The sequence below is a fragment of the Dendropsophus ebraccatus genome, chromosome 6 (genome assembly GCF_027789765.1).
Source record: "Dendropsophus ebraccatus isolate aDenEbr1 chromosome 6, aDenEbr1.pat, whole genome shotgun sequence".
Taxonomy (NCBI): Eukaryota; Metazoa; Chordata; class Amphibia; order Anura; family Hylidae; genus Dendropsophus; species Dendropsophus ebraccatus.
Window position 1 is genome coordinate 48,404,914 of NC_091459.1, and position 12,110 is coordinate 48,417,023.

Genomic DNA, 12,110 nt, shown 5'->3' on the forward strand with positions numbered 1-12,110 from the left:
CTTGTCCCCTCCTACCTTTAATCTTTTGTTCCCTTACAGGTACGGGATCAGCTTGGAGCTTGCTCCTTCATTTACTTCCTATTGCCTCGGTGCATGTTTGCGGTGACCCGCACTTCGGCTTCGGCCTTGCAGTTCACCAGCCTGGTGACTTCCGGGTTCCGCGTCATCACGTCCGTGCGCGCTGCGTCATTGACAATGCTGCGTGATGACGTCACCGCTGGCCGGGTTCTCGCGCCGGATGGAATGGTGTATTAGACGCCGGCTGCGGGTAAGTTACTTCTCTCCAGGAGTCCAAGCAGTGAGTCTGCTATTCTTCTGTGCTCCTCGCATCGGATCTAGTCAGAGTTCTTCTGCCTATCAAGTGCATAGTAAGTCATGTTGCCTGCTGTACTCTGCTGCCATCTAGTGGTGATTTTTGTTCAGTTCAAGTTATAATACAGGCCAGGCCTGTTATGTATATGGTACTGGAGTTCGCGTTTCTGTGATATAAGTAAGACTTATATATATATTTATTTAGATGTCAGCTATGGAGACCAGCCCGTCGGGAAAGAAGACATCAAAACGCAAACATTTTACGTGTGCTGAATGCGAAACTCCATTACCGGATGTCTATGAATACCGTACGCCTGAAACCTTCTAGCAAGATAAGGTTCCTTTTTTTATATATATACTTACATGGTGTTTATATGTTACAGTCCGTTGTGCTTCATATCGCCCAAAAAACACTGAAGAGCCTGATGTTCAGGACGTGGTAGTTTGGGTAAAGGACTATGTAGAGAAAGCGTTCTCTAGTAGAGTCACACCATTCTTCTCAGAGAAAGAAATCCAAGCGCAGCATTTCTCCCTCTATTTCTCAGCCTGTAAGTATTATATGAGGGACTGGGTTAATTTTGCTCTCCTCAGCTAAAAGCCACCCCTTTCTGCTCTAGGGATCAGCATTTACGGTGATTGATGAAGTAAAGTCTTCCTTTTCCTCAGAATCTTCATCTCCATCCGAGGATGAATAGGAAACTTTTAAGAGCTACTTTCCTATGGATAGCATTTATAAATGACGTAGGGCCGTTCAGGCTGAAATTCACCCTGAGGAAGGAGGTGCCTCTCCTACAAAAAAGCCTAGGGCTTTCTCTGTAGGAGAAACATCAATGGCAATGCTTCAAGCTGAGTGGAAGAAACCAGAAAAAGCTCCGGTCTTGAGCAAAAAGTTTAGAACCTTATACGTCCTCAAGGAGGACCAATCTAAGGAATGGAACGAACCCCCTAAGGTTGATACAGCTATTGCTAAACTGTCCAAGAATACGGTATTACCAGCAGAGGATGGATCTAACCTTAAAGATCCTATGGTCAGAAGGGTGGAGGTGGCCTTTAAGAGGTCTTATACGGCTGCGGCAGCCCAAGGGGCAGTTGCTATCTCCTCCTGTGAAGTATCTTGTAGCCTTAGAAGGTGGTTGGCTAAAGTCCAGGAAAACCTGGAAGCTGGTGTGAACAGGGACAAGGTCCTACGTTCATTTAAGAAAGTAAATATGGCCATTGACTTTCTCTGTGATGCTGCATCACAAGGGACAAGGCTAGCTTCAAAATCTATGGCTTTATCTACAGCTGGTCGCCGGGCCCTTTGGTTAAAACCTTGGGCGGGTGACTCCAACTCCAAGTTCCAATTATGTATTATGGAGTTCCAGCCCGGCAGACTCTTTGGTCCAGAATTGGACAAACTAATGGAGGAATTATTCGACAAATAAGGGAAATCTCTTCCTTTGACAGCCAGTAGTGGTTCCTACAGACCTCGTAGTTCCTTTCGTAGGGGGAAATCCCCTCAGAGAGGAAAAAGTAGGTACCAGGTCAGAAACAAGGGTAGATACTACAATAAAAGAGGAGGAGGAAAACAGCAGAATAAGGATTCCTCAAAAAAAGCCTGATTTCTGACGCCAGAGATATACCTGTGGGGGGGGGGGGGGGCGCGCCTAACTCATTTTCTATCAAGTTGGGAAAATCTAATAAAAGACACCTGGATTGTAAGCATTATCCGTTGCGGTTATGTGCTTCCTTTGTCTCCTCTTCCTCCCCCCAGATTTCTGGTCTCAAGATACCTAGGTCAAGAAGAAATTCTTCATCTCCTGAAAGTAGAAGCTTTAGAGGATGTACCTCAATCGGAGATCGGTATGGGAGTGTATTCTCCAATTTTTCTCGTTACGAAGCCACCCGGAAAGTGGAGGCTCATTATAGATCTAAGGTATCTAAATCAGTTTATGACAAAGAAAAGGTTCCGCATGGAGAACATAAAGTCTGTAAAGATCCTACTGCAGCAGGGGGACTTTATGGTATCCATAGATCTACAAGATGCGTACCTCCATGTTCCCATTCTACCAGCACACAGAAAATATCTGTACATAGCGACTCAGCTACAGGGAGAGGTAAGGCACCTTCAGTTCAAGGTCCTTCCCTTCGTAATAACCTCAGCCCCCTTTGTATTTACAAATATTGTATCAGCCGTCATGGTGCTGTTCAGTTTACAGGGAATAAAGATCATTCCCTACCTAGACGACTGGTTGATTATGGCCCAGACTCAGACTCTTCTGATTTCTCAGTTGAATTATGTTTTTGACATACTTCTTCAACTGGGATGGCTTATCAACCAGGAAAAGTCGGATCTTGTTCCGTCCACAACAAAAACTTTTCTGGGATTTGTAATAGACTCCGTACAAATGAAATTATTCCTCTCTACACCCAGGGTGATTCGTATCCAGAGTAGTGATGTCACGATACAAGAATTTTGAGTTCGATACCGATACTAACTTTTTTATTTCGATACTCAATACCAGTTCGATACTTAGTAAAGTATAAAAAAACAAAACAAAATACAGTGGTAGAAATATAATACCCCTGCACTATTACAGTGATACCAATTTTTGGACTATTTTTATTTTATTGTGTTAAAAATAAAGTTAGTGATATCTGTCTAAGACAGCTCTGCTGCATCAGCTATCACTAAGACAGCTCTGCTGCATCAGCTATCACTAAGACAGCTCTGCTGCATCAGCTATCACTAAGACAGCTCTGCTGCATCAGCTATCACTAAGACAGCTCTGCTGCATCAGCTATCACTAAGACAGCTCTGCTGCATCAGCTATCACTAAGACAGCTCTGCTGCATCAGCTATCACTAAGACAGCTCTGCTGCATCAGCTATCACTAAGACAGCTCTGCTGCATCAGCTATCACTAAGACAGCTCTGCTGCATCAGCTATCACTAAGACAGCTCTGCTGCATCAGCTATCACTAAGACAGCTCTGCTGCATCAGCTATCACTAAGACAGCTCTGCTGCATCAGCTATCACTAAGACAGCTCTGCTGCATCAGCTATCACTAAGACAGCTCTGCTGCATCAGCTATCACTAAGACAGCTCTGCTGCATCAGCTATCACTAAGACAGCTCTGCTGCATCAGCTATCACTAAGACAGCTCTGCTGCATCAGCTATCACTAAGACAGCTCTGCTGCATCAGCTATCACTAAGACAGCTCTGCTGCATCAGCTATCACTAAGACAGCTCTGCTGCATCAGCTATCACTAAGACAGCTCTGCTGCATCAGCTATCACTAAGACAGCTCTGCTGCATCAGCTATCACTAAGACAGCTCTGCTGCATCAGCTATCACTAAGACAGCTCTGCTGCATCAGCTATCACTAAGACAGCTCTGCTGCATCAGCTATCACTAAGACAGCTCTGCTGCATCAGCTATCACTAAGACAGCTCTGCTGCATCAGCTATCACTAAGACAGCTCTGCTGCATCAGCTATCACTAAGACAGCTCTGCTGCATCAGCTATCACTAAGACAGCTCTGCTGCATCAGCTATCACTAAGACAGCTCTGCTGCATCAGCTATCACTAAGACAGCTCTGCTGCATCAGCTATCACTAAGACAGCTCTGCTGCATCAGCTATCACTAAGACAGCTCTGCTGCATCAGCTATCACTAAGACAGCTCTGCTGCATCAGCTATCACTAAGACAGCTCTGCTGCATCAGCTATCACTAAGACAGCTCTGCTGCATCAGCTATCACTAAGACAGCTCTGCTGCATCAGCTATCACTAAGACAGCTCTGCTGCATCAGCTATCACTAAGACAGCTCTGCTGCATCAGCTATCACTAAGACAGCTCTGCTGCATCAGCTATCACTAAGACAGCTCTGCTGCATCAGCTATCACTAAGACAGCTCTGCTGCATCAGCTATCACTAAGACAGCTCTGCTGCATCAGCTATCACTAAGACAGCTCTGCTGCATCAGCTATCACTAAGACAGCTCTGCTGCATCAGCTATCACTAAGACAGCTCTGCTGCATCAGCTATCACTAAGACAGCTCTGCTGCATCAGCTATCACTAAGACAGCTCTGCTGCATCAGCTATCACTAAGACAGCTCTGCTGCATCAGCTATCACTAAGACAGCTCTGCTGCATCAGCTATCACTAAGACAGCTCTGCTGCATCAGCTATCACTAAGACAGCTCTGCTGCATCAGCTATCACTAAGACAGCTCTGCTGCATCAGCTATCACTAAGACAGCTCTGCTGCATCAGCTATCACTAAGACAGCTCTGCTGCATCAGCTATCACTAAGACAGCTCTGCTGCATCAGCTATCACTAAGACAGCTCTGCTGCATCAGCTATCACTAAGACAGCTCTGCTGCATCAGCTATCACTAAGACAGCTCTGCTGCATCAGCTATCACTAAGACAGCTCTGCTGCATCAGCTATCACTAAGACAGCTCTGCTGCATCAGCTATCACTAAGACAGCTCTGCTGCATCAGCTATCACTAAGACAGCTCTGCTGCATCAGCTATCACTAAGACAGCTCTGCTGCATCAGCTATCACTAAGACAGCTCTGCTGCATCAGCTATCACTAAGACAGCTCTGCTGCATCAGCTATCACTAAGACAGCTCTGCTGCATCAGCTATCACTAAGACAGCTCTGCTGCATCAGCTATCACTAAGACAGCTCTGCTGCATCAGCTATCACTAAGACAGCTCTGCTGCATCAGCTATCACTAAGACAGCTCTGCTGCATCAGCTATCACTAAGACAGCTCTGCTGCATCAGCTATCACTAAGACAGCTCTGCTGCATCAGCTATCACTAAGACAGCTCTGCTGCATCAGCTATCACTAAGACAGCTCTGCTGCATCAGCTATCACTAAGACAGCTCTGCTGCATCAGCTATCACTAAGACAGCTCTGCTGCATCAGCTATCACTAAGACAGCTCTGCTGCATCAGCTATCACTAAGACAGCTCTGCTGCATCAGCTATCACTAAGACAGCTCTGCTGCATCAGCTATCACTAAGACAGCTCTGCTGCATCAGCTATCACTAAGACAGCTCTGCTGCATCAGCTATCACTAAGACAGCTCTGCTGCATCAGCTATCACTAAGACAGCTCTGCTGCATCAGCTATCACTAAGACAGCTCTGCTGCATCAGCTATCACTAAGACAGCTCTGCTGCATCAGCTATCACTAAGACAGCTCTGCTGCATCAGCTATCACTAAGACAGCTCTGCTGCATCAGCTATCACTAAGACAGCTCTGCTGCATCAGCTATCACTAAGACAGCTCTGCTGCATCAGCTATCACTAAGACAGCTCTGCTGCATCAGCTATCACTAAGACAGCTCTGCTGCATCAGCTATCACTAAGACAGCTCTGCTGCATCAGCTATCACTAAGACAGCTCTGCTGCATCAGCTATCACTAAGACAGCTCTGCTGCATCAGCTATCACTAAGACAGCTCTGCTGCATCAGCTATCACTAAGACAGCTCTGCTGCATCAGCTATCACTAAGACAGCTCTGCTACATCAGCTATCACTAAGACAGCTCTGCTACATCAGCTATCACTAAGACAGCTCTGCTGCACCACCCATCACTAAGACAGCTCTGCTGCACCACCCATCACTAAGACAGCTCTGCTGCACCACCCATCACTAAGACAGCTCTGCTGCACCACCCATCACTAAGACAGCTCTGCTGCACCACCCATCACTAAGACAGCTCAGCTGCACCACCCACCACTAAGACAGCTCTGCTGCACCAGTTGCCAAGATTGCGGAGGAAGAGAAGAGGAGGTTACACAGGATCCCACACACTACAGCCGATCTTATCTGCTCCTCTCAGCCCCGGCCACCTCCCCCACCTGCCAGCCGGCTGGATCCTCACATGTGCTGCACTTCCCCCGGCCTCCTCTCCCGGATCTCACAGACCCCCGCTCTCCCTCTTCATCCTCCCCACCTCCAGCCTTCTCCGTCCTCCTCTCTCCTCTTTTGGGGCTTCTCTCTTCAGCTGCAGATGCGGTACCTTAGGCACTGTGGCACATGAGGTACCTACAACAGGAAGTCCTGAAATCATGGAATCGCAGTATAGAAGATCTCGACAGACTTCATGTGTTATCCACCGAGACCAGGCAGTCTCTAACCGGGTGAAGACAGATAAAACATGGAGCTTCCATAATCGAGCCAAATTGGATCACGATTACAACAGACGCTTCAGGCACAGGTTGGGGTGCCCATGTAGAGGAGAAGATGGTTTCGGGAGTATGTAACAAGCAGGAGTCATTACTCCCTTCAAACGTTCGAGAACTCAGAGCTATATATCTAGCTCTTCTACATTTCCCTCCAATGTTAACTCAGAGCTGTGAGGATCAGGACGGACAACACTGCTTGTGTGGCATACATCAACAAGCAGGGAGGTACTAGATCATCTCTACTTCTCAGAGAAGTGGAATGTAGTGTATCTTCAGATGGGCGGAACCCAGAGTGTCCAGATTAACTGCAAAGCACATCAGAGGCATTCACAACACTCTGGCGGACAGGCTGAGTTGAGGATTGACGGTTTCGGGGGAATGGTCACTGTCGAGAACAGTGTTCATTCAGCTGACCCGGAAGTGGGTACTTCCTCAGATAGATCTTATGGCATCAGCAGAGAATGCCAAACTGAGGAATTTTTGTTCCCTGTATACGACAGACAATCCGTCAATCGTGGATGCAATGTCAATTCAATGGAATTTTCACCTGGCTTACATCTTTCCCCCAATCTCTATGATTCCGAGAGTTCTCATGAAGATCAGGATGGACCAGGCGTCAGTGATCATCATCACACCTTTCTGGCCGAAGAGAGCCTGGTTCACCCTGCTCATGAATATGATGAGCAGGGGGGAATTCTGGAAACTACCATTGAATCCGGATCTGATTTTGCAAGGACATCACCTTTGCCAGGACCTAGCCAGTCTCAGCCTCACGGCATGGAGACTGAGGGGATCATATTAGGATCAGAACAATTTTCTGAAAAAGTATTAAACACACTCGCTCACGCTCGTAGTACTGCCACAAACAAATCATATGGCCGTATATGGAATATTTTTCAATCATGGTGTTCTACAAGGCAAATTGATAGTCAGAATCCTTCTACTCCTCAAGTGTTGGAGTTTCTTCAGGAAGGTTTTGACAAAGGATTGATGCCAGGGTCCATCAAGGTCCAGATTGCAGCCCTGTCAGCACATTTAAACTGTAGACAGTTTCTGGAAGTAAAATTTTTTGTTAAGGCCATAACAAGGTTAAGGCCTAGGATAACTAAACAGGTGGATCCATGGGTCCTTTTGTTTGTTTTGAGACACCTTTGTCTCCCTCCATTTGAGCCATTGGAGGAGATAGACCTAAAATTTCTTACTTTTAAGTGTGCTTTGCTGTTAGCCGTAACATCGACCAAGCGTGTAGGGGAACTTCAAGCACTTGGATCATCTCCCCCTTATGTTGTGTTTGCAGAGGACAAGGTGACCCTTAGATTCCTGCCAGGGTTCCTACCTAAGGTACCTTAATTTGTGAATCTTAATGACCAGGTGGTCATTCCAGTATTTTCTCCAACAAGCCAGTCCCAGGATGAGGTTGATCTATCGCTCCTAGACGTCTCTAGAACAATTAAAATGTATTTGTCTAGAGTAGCAGATTGGAGTAAGGATGAAAATCTGCTTATCTTATTTTCTGGCAAAAATAAGGGGAAGAAAGCTTCAAAGCCTTCTATATCGCGTTGGATTTGTGATACAATTGGATTGTGTTATTCATCGGCAGACAAGTCTCCTCCAGAATTTACGAAGGCACACTCCACAAGAGCGGCTGCTTCCAGCTGGGCTGAAAGGTCTTCTGTACCCTTGGAGAACATTTGCCAAGCTGTGTCTTGGTCGTCTTTGTCCACATTTGTGAGACATTACAGATTAAACACTAAGTTTGAGGCCAGAACAGCCTTCGCCAGATCAGTGCTCAGTGCCGCTGCCCTGGAGTAACCCACCCTTGGGGATTTCTTGCTAGTTCCCCATACGTTGTGATGCCAATGGGACGATAGGGAAGAGAAAATTATGTTAATTTGTTTTCCCTGAGACTCATTGGCATCACAAGGCTCCCTCCCTTATTGGGTGCTTGTTATTTGACCAATGAGGAGGGGAGGCGGGGCCTATTTATACATCGGTAGGAGGGGATTAAAAGCTTATGCTAATTATATTCATTAAAATTCCTTCGTCCCAGGGGCTCGCAGAGGCGATTTAACCCCATACGTTGTGATGCCAATGGGTCTCAGGGAAAACAAATTAACATAATAATTTTCGCTACTTTCCTGATGACATTTGAGGCCTCCTGATCAGGATTTCCTGACAGTAAAAACTGACACAGACGTGTGAAGAGGGCCTAACCAAACAAACTTTTATTAGCAATGCCAAGCCTTAAATCCTGGGGTGCAGCTGCACACCCCACTTGGGGCGTGTTTGTTGCAATGCTGTTTCAGGTGCGGCTGTGCACCCTTGAGGAATTCTGTTTTAGGCAACACATTTAGGGGGTGAACTGAACCTGGAAGCATTGCAATACCAGGTCAGTGCCTGGAGAGGACACAGCAAGCTCTTTTACCATCTCCCTGTTCTAAAAATCCATTCAATATATGGTCCCCAGATAGGGGTTAATATCTGATACGTCCCCTTAGGGACCAAGACTATTTGAGCCTTGATGACCAGGCTCATTTTTCAAAATCTGACCTGTCTCACTTGCGCTTATAGCTCAGTGATGCTTTAACATATGCTAGCGATTCTGATATAGTTTTTTTGTAACATATGGTATTTTATATTAGTGGCAAAATTTGGTCACTATCTTTTGTGTTTTTTGTGAAAAACATAAAAATATCATGAAAAATTTGAAAAATTTGCACTTTACAAACTTTGAAATTCTCTGCTTCTAAAAAAAGAAAGTCGTATCACATAAATTAGTTACTAGGTCACATTACCAATATGTCCTCTTTATTCCGGAATTATTTCGTAAACATATTTTACTTTTCTTGGGTGTTACAGGGCTTAGAAATGTATCAGCAAATTACCAATTTTTCATGAAATTTCCAAAACTAATTTTTTTAGGGACCAGTTCTTTTTTTAAGTGTGTTTAGGAGGCTTGTTTACTTAACATCCCCATAAATGACCCCATTTTGGAAACTACACACCCTAAGGAATTAATCTAGGGGTATAATGAGCATTTTAACCCTACAGGGGCTGGCGGAAAGTATTCACAATTAGGCCGGAAAAAAATGGAAAATAGACATTTCAAATAATATGTTCGTTCAGATTAAAGTATCTAATTTTCACAAGCAACAGGAGAGAAAAAGCAAAAAAATTTGTAACGCAGGTCCTCCTGAGTACAATGGTACCCCATATGGGGGCGTAAACCACTGTATGGGCACACAGCGGGGCTCAAAAGGGAAGGGGCGCCAATTAGCATTTTCAGTGCAGATTTTGCTGTACAAGTTTTCAGGTGCCAGGTGCATTTGCAGTGCCCCTGCAGTGCCAGCAGAGTAAAACCCCCCCATAAGTCAGCCCATTTTGGGACGTTAACCCCTCAAAGAATACGTCTTGGGGTGCAGTGAGCATTTTGACCCCACATGTATTAGAGGAAAGTATTCAAAATTAGACAGTAAAAATGAAAAACTAGAATTTTTCCAATAATATGTATGTTTAGTTTGAAATTTCTCAATTTCACAAGGAACAGGAGAGAAAAGGCACCCCAAAATCTGTAACGCAGCTTCTTCCGAGTAGAAAGGTACCCCATATGTGGGCATAAACCATTGTATGGGCACACAGCAGGCCTCAAAAGGAAGGGAGCGCCAATTAGCCTTTTCAATGCAGATTTTGCTGAAGAAGTTTCTGAGCGCCGGGTGCGTTTGCAGAGCCCCTGTAGTGTCCGCAGAAGAGAAACCCCCCAAAAGTCACCCCATTTTGGAAAGGGAACCCCTCAAAGAAGTCATCTTGGGGTGCAGTGAGCATTTTGACCCCACAGGTATTAGAGGAAAGGATTAAAAATTAGAAAGTAAAAATGAAAAAAAAATTAATTTTTTCAATAATATGTTTGTTTAGTTTGAAATTTCTCAATTTCACGAGAAACAGGAGAGAAAATGCACTGCAAAATTTGTAAAGCAGGTTCTCCTGAGTACAACGGTACCTCATATGTGGGCATAAACCACTGTATGGGCACGCAGCGGGGCTCAGAAGGGAAGATGCGTCATTTTGCTGGTGCAAAACCGCAGCTAGTATCAGTTATTAGAATAGCGCAGTTGCTAAAAAAAATTTTTAAAAATGAGATTACAGGTAATCTAGGGTGGTGACGGGCAACCTGGGAGTGTTTACTTGCTATCTGGGGTGGTGACGGGCAATTTGGGGTGGTACGAGCAGTCTGTGGCAATCTGGGGTGTTTATGGGCAATCTGGGGGTGTTTACTGGCTATCTGGGGTGGTTATGGGCAATCTGGGGGGTGTTTACTGGTTATCTAGGGGTGTTTACTGGCTGTCTGGGGGTGTTTACTGGCTGTCTGGGGGTGTTTACTGGCTGTCTGGGGTGGTAAGTGACAATCTGGGGGTGTTTACCGACTATCTAGGGGTGTTTACTGGCTATATGGGGTGGTAACGGACAATCTGGGGGTGTTTACTGGCTATCTGAGTTGGTGACAGGCAATCTGGGGGGGGCACAGGCAAACTGGGGTGGTGATGGTCAATCTGGGGGAGGAGTGACAGGCAATCTGGGGTGTTTATGGGCAATCTGGGGTGGTTACGGGCAATCTGTAGTGGTTATGGGTAGCCTGTGGCAATCTGGGGTGGTTACAGGCAATCTGGGGGTGTTTACTGGCTATCTGGGGTGGTTACGGGTAATCTGAGCGGTTACAGGTAAACTGGAGTGGTTATTCATAATCTGGGGTGGTGACAGGCAATCTGGGGTGGTTACAGGTAATGCGGAGTGGTTACAGGTAATCTGGGGTGGTTACAGGTAATGCGGGGTGGTTACAGATAATCTAGGGTGGTTACAGGTAATGCGAGGTGGTTACAGGTAATCCGGGGCACTTGACTTTTTATCCTGTTACCAATGATTTTTGGTGACGGGACAAAAAGTGCCGGCAGCATTTGGAACAAGTGATCAGTGGTATATAGTATATACCGCTGATCACTTGTACCAGGACCACATCGGCTAGTCCCTGATCATTGCCCCATGCTCTCCGCCACCTCTGGTAGTGGAGAGAATGAGAGTTTGATCTTTTTTTAAGGGTACAAACACACTTGCTGTATCCGCAGCGAGTTTCTGGCTGCGTATTCACAGCGAGACTCGCTGAGGATCCCAGCCATGTGTGCTCAATGGCTGCCATTGAGTACACAGGGCTGGGATCCCCAGCGAGTCTCGCTGCGAACTCGCTGCAGATGCGGCAAGTGTGTTTGTACCCTAAGGAATTAATCACTGTGAACACTAAGGTTATTCCGGGGGGGACGGGGGGGGGGGACATTCATCTCCTCTCACTGTGGATTAACAGTGAGAGGACATGAAAGCATGCAATGCCTGTTACCGGTGGCCACCGTTATACTGGTAATAACGGCGATCGCCGGTGCGGGGACTGAGCCCACCTCCGGTAGCTGAGAAGAGGGGGCTGCGAGCCTTACCGGCGCTGCTGCACTATTCTGCGCCATCGCCATAAAGAGCTGATGGCAGCAGAAAAGAGCCCATTAGTGATCGCCGTAAAAATTCATATCAGCGGTCACTAATAACATAATACATGTATTCTCTGGGT

General features: G+C 46.1%; 1 pseudogene; it reads right to left on the bottom strand.

The window, feature by feature from the left end:
• Positions 1-8,857: 8,857 nt before the first annotated feature.
• Positions 8,858-8,980, bottom strand: LOC138796097 (U2 spliceosomal RNA; annotated as a pseudogene).
• Between the last annotated feature and the right edge of the window lie 3,130 nt (positions 8,981-12,110).